General features: G+C 42.8%; 1 protein-coding gene across 3 annotated transcripts in view; it reads left to right on the top strand.

The window, feature by feature from the left end:
• Window positions 1-1,229: 1,229 nt before the first annotated feature.
• The window catches only part of aipl1 (aryl hydrocarbon receptor interacting protein-like 1), a 45,522-nt gene continuing 37,188 nt past the window's right edge, over window positions 1,230-9,563 (top strand). The window contains exons 1-2 of one of the 3 annotated variants that reach the window (XR_014802183.1): window positions 1,230-2,023; window positions 2,675-2,777. The gene's annotated coding sequence lies outside the window, so the exon portion shown is untranslated. Of the gene's footprint in view, window positions 2,778-9,563 lie in introns of all 3 variants that reach the window. The other 2 variants (XR_014802184.1, XR_014802182.1) reach the window with 2 other exon arrangements.

Raw genomic sequence — 9,563 nt, 5'->3', positions numbered from 1 at the left:
GAGAGAAAGTTGCTTCCACAGCTGCCACACAAATGTTTCTTTTTTTCTTTCTTTTTTTTTTATCCCATTTGAAGGGAAAATGTTGCACATTCCATTCTCTTTTCCAAATGTGGAATTGTGACTTCAACAAGCAAGCCTCCAATTGAGGTTTTTTGTCCACGAGAAGTGCAATCACTTATTTGGCAGTAGAGCCAGATTCCTGCTCAATTCAAAACCACAGGAATGCTGTGTTTGCTTAAAAAAAAGAGAACACTGGACAACATTTTCTTTGGAGGTTTCGTTTGTTTCAATGTCAGTTTTACGTATTTTCTGTACAGAGACTTCCTATAGGACTGCCTGGATATGATACATAAGGAAAGGGGTTGGGCAGTGGGGGCGTGGGGGGAAGGGTGGCGAGTACCATTTCACTGCCTCATTTATTTAAGGGACATTATATCAACACCGCAATAACTGCCAGGAGTTCAAGCCAATAAACTCAAGTGGTAATTCTGGTGTCTTATGGGAACACATAAAATAACACATTGCACAATAAAACCCCAAATCTAAAGGCATTTTAAATGCATATGCAAGTACAACGCTTTCAGTTGCAGAAACCAGCGTTAACTACATTGTGAAATTGTCATTCTCCACTCAAATCAGCTTGTCATGCTATAGTAATAAGTGTCTTCATGCAACAGACCTGATGCATGACCCTATTAACCTTGAATCGGACACGTGACAGCCTGAGAGGTATGCACATGTATACATACGAATAATGCTATATGATGGAAAGATATCTGACTTGTATAAACAACCGTGACTCTGGCACTTGGTGTGACACACATACTGAAAATAACAGTAATTACCACTTGACTTTATGAAGTGCGGATTGGTAACCTGTCATCAGCTACAGTAAGAAGTAAGTGATAACATTTTGTTTCTCCGCTTGTCTATAATTTCAATTTCATCTATGGCTTAGTGGCGTAAAAAAAGTTCCTCGCAGTTCACACATAATACTTACCAACACCTAATAGGTCCGAGGATAAAACGCCTCCCATGGGCGGCTGTAATGTCATTGGCCGCTGTCTCTAGCGCCCGCCTTAGTTCTCACAGAGATTTGTGTTGCTATTGGTCGAAGAGCCTGACCGTCATCGTACGTACACAGTGGTCATCAGAGGTGAGTTTTCCGGTTCTTGTCTGATTGGTCGCTGGCGGGTGTTGACGTCACGGCCCTGCCAGCTGATCGGAGTGAGAAGCCGGTTTGAAGAACGGAGTTGGACCGGAGAGAGAGACCGGGGAGGAACCTCGAGGAGCAGCGAGAAGCATGGGGTGGGACCGGACAACCGGATACACAGATTGGATCGGGTTTTTTGGTGTTTTATTTTTTTGTTACAGGTTTAAACGTTAACACAGGAGTGCAAAAAGCGACCGTTTTATCAGGTTAAAGTTGAGGGCTTTCACGTCACGTCGAAACCTCTGGAAGTGTCACAAAATTGATTGAGAGTTAAGGTGTGGCTGATGGTTTCTGTAAGGCTTCTGCGCTGACAGAAAAGCAGAAAAACCGAGTGATTCCACTCGAGAGTATTCAGTCAGGAGGTGGGGAGGGCTGAGAGTACACATCTACCAGTCATTTTCATTAAGGATTATATTACATAACAAATGTAATGCCATTTGATTTGCGCACCTTTTCGCTTAAATCTCCCACGGTGGCCGCGATTGATTTGCAGACCGTTGCGCAGTTAAGGAGTTTTTTTGGAGGGTTTGGGGATTTTTTTCCGAGCGGGTCGTTCTGGTTTCATAAGTCTGAGAAACGTAACGGACGTGGCAACTTTACAGTAGCCAGCCCCGCTAAATGCCACAGGCTAACTGGGCGTGTGGGGAGGAGGATGAGGTGGAAGGGCGAGGAGGGGGTGAGGGAACAGTCCGAACAGAGTCTAATAATCCTCAAATCTCCCCCAAGCACGGCGCAAATTGCGCATATTTGTCACATTACCGCCACATTGACGCGCACCTCGGCGGAACCAGAGGATTGAGCTGAACTAAAGTAAGTGCGACTGTCAGATACGTTTTTTGCAAACTTTTTTTTTTCAGGCGGAGGTGACATTTAGAAGCTACAACCATTAAAGGCATTTCATCGGGTTTTATTGTCTTGTCAGTAGGAAATGAAGACACGTAACCACGTAATTTCAAGCCACTGAAGGTGGTTTCTCGGTTGGTGACGCCTATATATATATATATATATATATATATATATACTGTAGTTGTTCGTGACACAGCCCAAGGATAGACTGCGATGGAGCGGGTGTGTCTTTGCCAAGCCTGACGTTTGCCCGCTGAATAGACAGATCTACTGCTGGAGAGGAGATGAAATATACGAGTTGCTCTTTATGTTACAGTAGTCTGTTTGACTTGTCAAAGACAACCGAGGAGTGATTCCTCGGTTTTATAATGCGTTTATATCACAATAACGCGATCGTAATTGAGTGCACAGGCAGTCTGACCCCGTGTAGTCTAATTAAGATAAGCTTTAAGTCCAGGGGAAAGAGTGAATTCCTCAAGGCCCCACCCTTTGCAGCTCAACATGGATGTGAAGAGTAACCCCACCACCACCACCTCTCTCTCCCTCCCTCCCTCCCTGAGCGTCATTCATTTCCCCGTTCAAGCTTGTATTATGCTGTTTTTCCCCCCTCTTCAGTATCTCCAGGTGTCCACGGTAGATCTTCTTGTTTTAAATCGACTTTTTGAGCATCGCGGTTGGTTCTTCTTCCAGGATTGTCCAGAGGTTTTAATAAATTGAGGTAAGACTGGACTGTTTGAGAGTCAACCTGTGGAATTCTCGAGTTTGTCATGAAGTCATGCAGCCTATCCATTGTGACATGTCTGGGCATAAGGAGGTTTTTATCTGTCAAGACTTTTTTCTTTCTTTCCTTCTTTCTTGTTGCTCACTTCCCTTTTTTTCCTGGCATCTCTGACTCTCACCCTGTGACCATCAACCTGTTGCAAGTTTAGCCATTCTCTGTACTCTGACCTCCATTTTCAAAGAATTCTAGTGGCAGGGATTATGTAATCTTAAAGGCTGTCTTCACAGTCCTACTTTTGGTTAAGCCAATCTCAAACATTTGAGCATTCAGGATGGCAGCGTGGTTAAAGAGCTGTCCTTTCAAACCTCATATTCTTCAGTGGAAAACTGTGGTGTCTGGTTATAATTTGATAAAGACTGGGTACTGAGCTGTAATCCATGAGCCAGTGGCTTTTTCCACCTGCATCCAATCTGTGCCGGCTACGCGACAGCTCAGACCTCGTCGTCCCTGATCTTTGCGAGGCTTAGAACTCCCGATGCATCACTTGACCTCGTGCAAATCACGGCCACTTCTGATGGCGGATGGCTTGCCTTTTTTTTTTTCGCTGCTTATGCTACAGCAGCCTGCTCCAATGCTGACAACCTCATCTAGTCGAATTACATATTATAAGAATGTTATTCATCCAGTTATATACTGTGTCTTAGAGAAAATGTTTTTATCAGGGTGGAGATGCTCTGGAAATGCTTGTTAGTTGCGTCAGCCTGTCTTTTCCCCAGGAGTAGCCAGTCCTGCTGTAACTATCCTCCCTTTGCCTATGAACAGTGAATTATACATGAAGCTGCAGGCAGGGCCAGAGTCCAGTGCCACTGGACACATCTTGATTTGAGGACGCAACCATTTGAATGCCAAGACTTGGGGCAAAATTTTACTTACTGTAATAGTTCCAGTGCATGTCCCACCCACACTCTGGGAAGGAAGTGCCGTGCTGGAACTAGTTTCACATATAGGAGCGTGATAATGTATTTACAAGGCCTCAATGACCTGAGTTACAATGACTCATTGTGAGTGTTTTTAACATTAGTACCCAAAAAGGATGTGAAAATGTTGTTATTGTTAGAAGAGTCACACTGAAGTCAGGAGACTGCATAAAGTATGGCCCAGACTCGAAGTTCACATGAAGTAGCTTACCTGACAGGCTCTGCAGTCAGTTAATAATCATTTTGGGGAATATTTGTGAAGAATTAAACTGTTGTTTCGATGACAACCTTGTTTTTTCTGCCCTCTTTCTCCCTTTTCTCCCCTTTGCCATCCTGTATGAATGTTTGCTTTGTCTGAGCTCTGATCGTTTAGCTGCTTTGGATTTACCTATGTCTGTGTGCCTTAGTGGTTAGCCAGCACAGTCATTATTTCCTAGATTTGATTAATACAGCCGTCCAGCCATGACGTCTGTTACTCCACTCCTCAGAAACGACACGTAACAGGGAGACAGACAGGATCTGATGTGTGTGCCAGTAATTTTTTTTTTTTGCGATCTTTAATCTAGAGTCAAATGATAGGTCAATGTGAAAGTCAGTATTTTGGGCGCACATGAAATCATTTATCTTTGCATATTTGTCATATTTTATGAAACTGTGTGTATGCTTGTGGTTTGGTAAACTGGGAGGGGTTTGCCTGACAAGCAGGCCTTCACTTTCCAAAATGCCCACAGACAGATCTATAAACGCTTTGCATCACCCGCGTTCTTGACGCGAAAACGAATAATAAAAATGCTATTTGATGAGTCACTCATCCTCTGCTTACTTATGAGTGACCGGCCCGTCAAGTGACTTGTGTAACTGGGCAGGTCTGACTTTTTTTTGTCGCTGAAGGCCGATCAAAGAGGGGAGGATCTGCGGTGGACTTGTGGTAGCTGCAGTAAGGTTGCGCATTTTTATGGCCACGCCCAGACAACCTCAGCGGGCTAACTGTGACTAGCTCAGAGTAATTTATGACAGACCTTATGGTAAATGTCGCATATGCAATTTTAAGAGGGTAACAAGTGTAGAAATTGTAAGTGGGTTGAAAGAGTGAGTGTCTGGGGATATTTAAGAGAACAGGTGTTGCCATGCTGTACGTAGGTGCGGGTATGTATGGTCTGATTGAAGGACAGATGCACTCTCTTTCTCTGATTGCATGTGCACACATGCACTGCACCAGGATGTGTGGGTGTATGCAGCATGCTGAAGTCTGGCATAGAGTAGTTGATGATGCAGCTTTACCAGTATTCCAAACATGTCCCAGAATAATATTTTAACTGCCTCATATGGAGAGATGTCCACTGCTCTTCGGTGTGTGGTTTACCTGATGGGGCCTAGACTTACATGTACGACACATACACAAACACAAGTACATGCTCACTGGATCTCTACAAAATTCCTAAAACAGTAGTTTTGTCTGTGTTCAGAAATATGTGAACTTACTTCAGGTCACCTAGTAAGTTAGAAATACTAAGCTCAATCTTTTTAAGCTTAAGATGGATGCTCATCCATGATGTGTGTGTGTTTCTTCACATAGGGAATTCTTGCATAAATGGTTTCTAGATTCAGTTTGTCACTCTTTTCTGTAGGTGACCTAATTAAAGAATACGACCATTGTGCTATATAGCTTTAGCACACATAGAGGCGGATGTAGTAGCCCGAGGGATTAGATAAACTGCAAAAGAAACTACAGCCGCCTTTGTGCAGAGAGCTAAACGAAACACCAGTGTGCGCTTGGGTTGGCCCATATATATCTCATATTTTGATTGAAGAGGCTTAATAAATTCCACCCTCATGCTAGCATAGGCTAGGCTAACCTAAAGCTGGGTTGAGATTATTTTAGGTTGAAGAAACGCAGTAGCACGCCTGGCTTGGGCCCGTCTATGCAGGGCCAGCAATGAGGAGCAGTGGGCCTCTCAGCAGACCGGCTGGAATGTGAACCATATGTAAGAGGCATCCCAAGAATGTAACTCGGCCTCGCTGAACTGACCAACCTAAAGACGCTGTGGGAGCGCAGCAGGATAAGGAGGTAGAAAATGAGGATGGAGCAAGGAAAGCACGATAGAAATTGAAGCTCAGTAGATAGAAGACGAGAGGCGAAGGATGCATAGAAGAAAAGCTTCAGGAAAAATGTGCTGCATGTTATTTATTAGACAAAAGGTTACTTTAAATCACATTCAATAAAAAAAAATTGGTGTGTATAAGATGGCACCGCATTGCATTTTAAAATGAGTCTACTTGCTGTGGTTGAAAAAAAAAAGAAGAAAACTAACTAGGAACAAACCATTTCTAAAGGTCATTATTTATTTTTTTGCCATTTTAGTTTATTTCTCAAATTTTGCATTTTGGTCAAACAAAACCATCTCAAGTTTTTGGATATGTAAATGGCTCTTTTGGCAATTTTGCTTTGCCTAATAACACAGTTATCGACAGATAATTAATGAATATAGATTTTATTTATGTATAGAGTGTGATTATATTTAGAAATCTAATCACTTCTTTGCGTCTCAGTCACAGCCCATGCGTGCTGTCTTGTTTGTGGGGATTAAAGAAAACACTGTAAGGAACTTGTAACTTGTCAATTTTTGCTCTTTTTCATTTGAAATGTAGACAGGAGGAAGAATTGATAGGACAGTCAGGGAGCTGAAAACGTAACACTGTCTTGCTTATTAAATGCCTCAAAATGCCATGATGCATGTAACTTGGATAAAAAACCAACCAGCCTGAAACTAAATGGTCGTTTTTGAGTAAATGTGTCAGTAATTACAGTCTAGCGAGGCAGCCTACCCCATTAGTAGAGGCCTCATTTAAGACTTGAAGCTGCTGAATACTAATGTCATAATGTCTGTAGTAAACACCTGTACAGAGCAATAGGGGATGGGTGACTCTTGCAAATGAAACATGGATGGGTGTTATCATGCAGGTTCAGAGCTGTGGTTCCTTCTTTCTGTGGTGTCAGAGCACCGTGATCTTCCAGCTCACTAACCCAGGGTGAATGCCGCTTTCTAGTCTCTGTTAGCTTAGCACACTGTGCTCTTAGGCTATTTGGGTACAGCTGGGGCCAGAATGGCAGGAAACACACTCACACACAGATACACACACTTATACAAACATTCTCATTTTTTTGAGTCTGGCACACCCCGGTCATGCCCCCTCTCTCTCTCTCAAACACACACACACACACTGTCACACATATGCACACACACCCTGCTTGATAGAGTGTGATGAGCTAGTAGTTAAATGGCTTTAATCTAATGGTTTTATCTATTTTCATCTAATGAAATATTAAAGTTATGATATCAGGACTTAGAGTTTTCCTTATGACATCTACCTTGTACAACATTAGTACTAAAACCCTTTGTTGCACTAATCTGTAGCTCAAGACAAAAATTAGACCGTTAGTACATTTTCATCTCTGCACAAATGCGAGCTGTAGGGTTAAAGGTCAAGCTATCATCACATGAGTGGCCAATCAAATTGACCCTGTGACTTTTTAAAATGTATAAATGACTGAATAGAGAAGTGTCCACGTGAATGGCTTTTCCTTAATACTCCTTTAATAACCCTCAGTGTTGCACATCAGCACATTAGGAACCATGTGAGCTAACGTAAAAAAAATCACGACATTAACGCCACTCGTTCCTTATGAGAATTAACACATTAACGACAGGCTGTAAGCAATGCAGCTTGTTGGCATGGCTACTGCTAGCGGCGGTTAAGTCAACGCAGCACCCAGCAGTTCTGAATTAAACCACCCGGCCTGTCTTGGGAAATATCTGCAAGTAAATGATAACAAGAAGTCATTGCCAATGAGTAAGACAATGAGCCTCAAAAGTTACTAAAGTGCTGCTGTGTGTGACGGTACACAGCAATTCATTTAGTTTATGAATCTGTGACAATTGGAGGCTGTGATGATGGTAGGAGGATGTTCTCCTGAAAAAGAAAAGCTCCAAGCAGCATTTTTTTAAAAACACATGACAATTAAATGTAACCCAGTTCATTTTTAATTCTGTGAACCGATCTTACAGCTAACTACGGCAAATGTGAACGTGCACAAAACTTGGAAACCTTAGGTGGCAAGTCAGAAGCCCAGAACAGAAAGAATATCAGACTTACACCCAAAAGGTTACCATAAACAGTTCTTCAAATTAAAGCTACTGTCGCTCTGTATTTAAATAATGATTTCCTTTTTCAGGCTACTTCATGTTTCAGAGTATAATCATGTGTAAATACTAATACCAGAGCTTTCTTTCCTTCTTTTCCTTATTTGTGTTCAACCCACCAATCTCCATGTTTGGTGCCTTTTACAACTTCAGCTTTTCATCTTCTTTTATCTTCTTAATAGATTATTTCTGCCTTTATTGTAAAGCTGCTGAAGAAGTGATCTTGAAATATGAAACGTAAAAAAAAAAGGGTCCCTCCTGCTCACAGCATTTTTGCCCATGTAGTTTAAACCCTATCCCCCTGAGCCATCGGGTCACCCCTGCTGTGTAGCTTCCTTATTAACTTGATGCAAGTTATAAATATCTTGTGATGCAAAGTTTTAGCTTGAAGGATGAAGCAATCACCTTGCATAGCAACCTAGTATTATAACACCGGTAAGTCTCGCAGGTTCAAGAGTGCAGGGTCACAGGTCTGACCATTTAACGTGACATTTTTGTAAGCTGCAGAGCGCCGTGTGTCTGCTTGTCAAAGTAAATCTCACAGAATCGTTACCGAGATGTTATATGGCATATTTCAGTCTTCCGAACCCTTTTCTGCTCCTCTTTAGAGAGGATGGTTGGGATGAAGCGATGATACTGAGGAGATTCTCTGGATTCACACCGCGCATGGGCAGCTGCCACTTCTTATTCATTTACCCGACAGGCATTTCCTGTCTTTCAGCACGCTAACTAAACTGCTAGTTAGAGGGGGAGGGTGATAAGGGATATATATGTATATACGGAGAGAGACACAGAGAAGGGGTGAATTCATGGGGACTACAGAGTAAAGGATGGGCACAAACCGAAACATAGGGAGAAACAATGTAGTCTTTGACATACTTCGTCCCAGTTGTAGGAAGCGAGATGACAGCCAGAGGAAGCACACAAATCTTTTCTTTATGTTGGCTGTCTTTGCCCAGTGTTCACACCCCGACTTCCACCCCTCTGTTTCTGTCTCACTGTGTGAGGATCTTTCACTCAACTCTGTGTCTCCCGTTCTATTTCTTTTTTTATTTATTTACTTTTTTTCCCCAAAGGGTGATTCGATTTGACCCTTGGTGTCCTTCACAGGGATCTTGCATCAGATGTGCGCACACAGATTTGAAGTCACGCTGCATCACCGTCTCTCCGCGCACGGTAGAGACGCCATATTCTGTGTATATATTCTGTGACGCATACCTCTGTTCTTGCTCGCAGACTGCCGTGTTCACATGCATTCCTGGCTCCAGATGCTCTCCATTAAATCCTGTAAGACACACAGCGGGACTTCACTGGAAGGGCTGCTTCCTCTTCCTCTTTCCCACCTGCGGACTTCCTGTCAGTTGACATCACCTCTTCCTTAAATAAATACCATACTCCGTTTGGAGGAAGTCAGCGCATTTCCAAGCTGTGCTCACTGGATGAATGAGGGTGGCAAATTTTTACAGCCACGTGGATAATAACTGTGGTATAATTGCTGTCAGGTTGTTGAATCTGTGGGGTCTTTTTGGTCCTTTTAGTGTGTGTGTGTGCGTGCTTGTGCGTGTTACACCTATTGTTTCACGGGACATACTGTTAATGCTATG

The sequence above is a fragment of the Perissodus microlepis genome, chromosome 14 (assembly GCF_051167445.1).
Source record: "Perissodus microlepis isolate ML-2025 ecotype Zambia chromosome 14, ASM5116744v1, whole genome shotgun sequence".
Lineage (NCBI taxonomy): Eukaryota > Metazoa > Chordata > Actinopteri > Cichliformes > Cichlidae > Perissodus > Perissodus microlepis.
The sequence above is the reverse complement of the archived record's forward strand: the minus strand, read 5'-3'. Positions and strand labels throughout refer to the sequence as shown.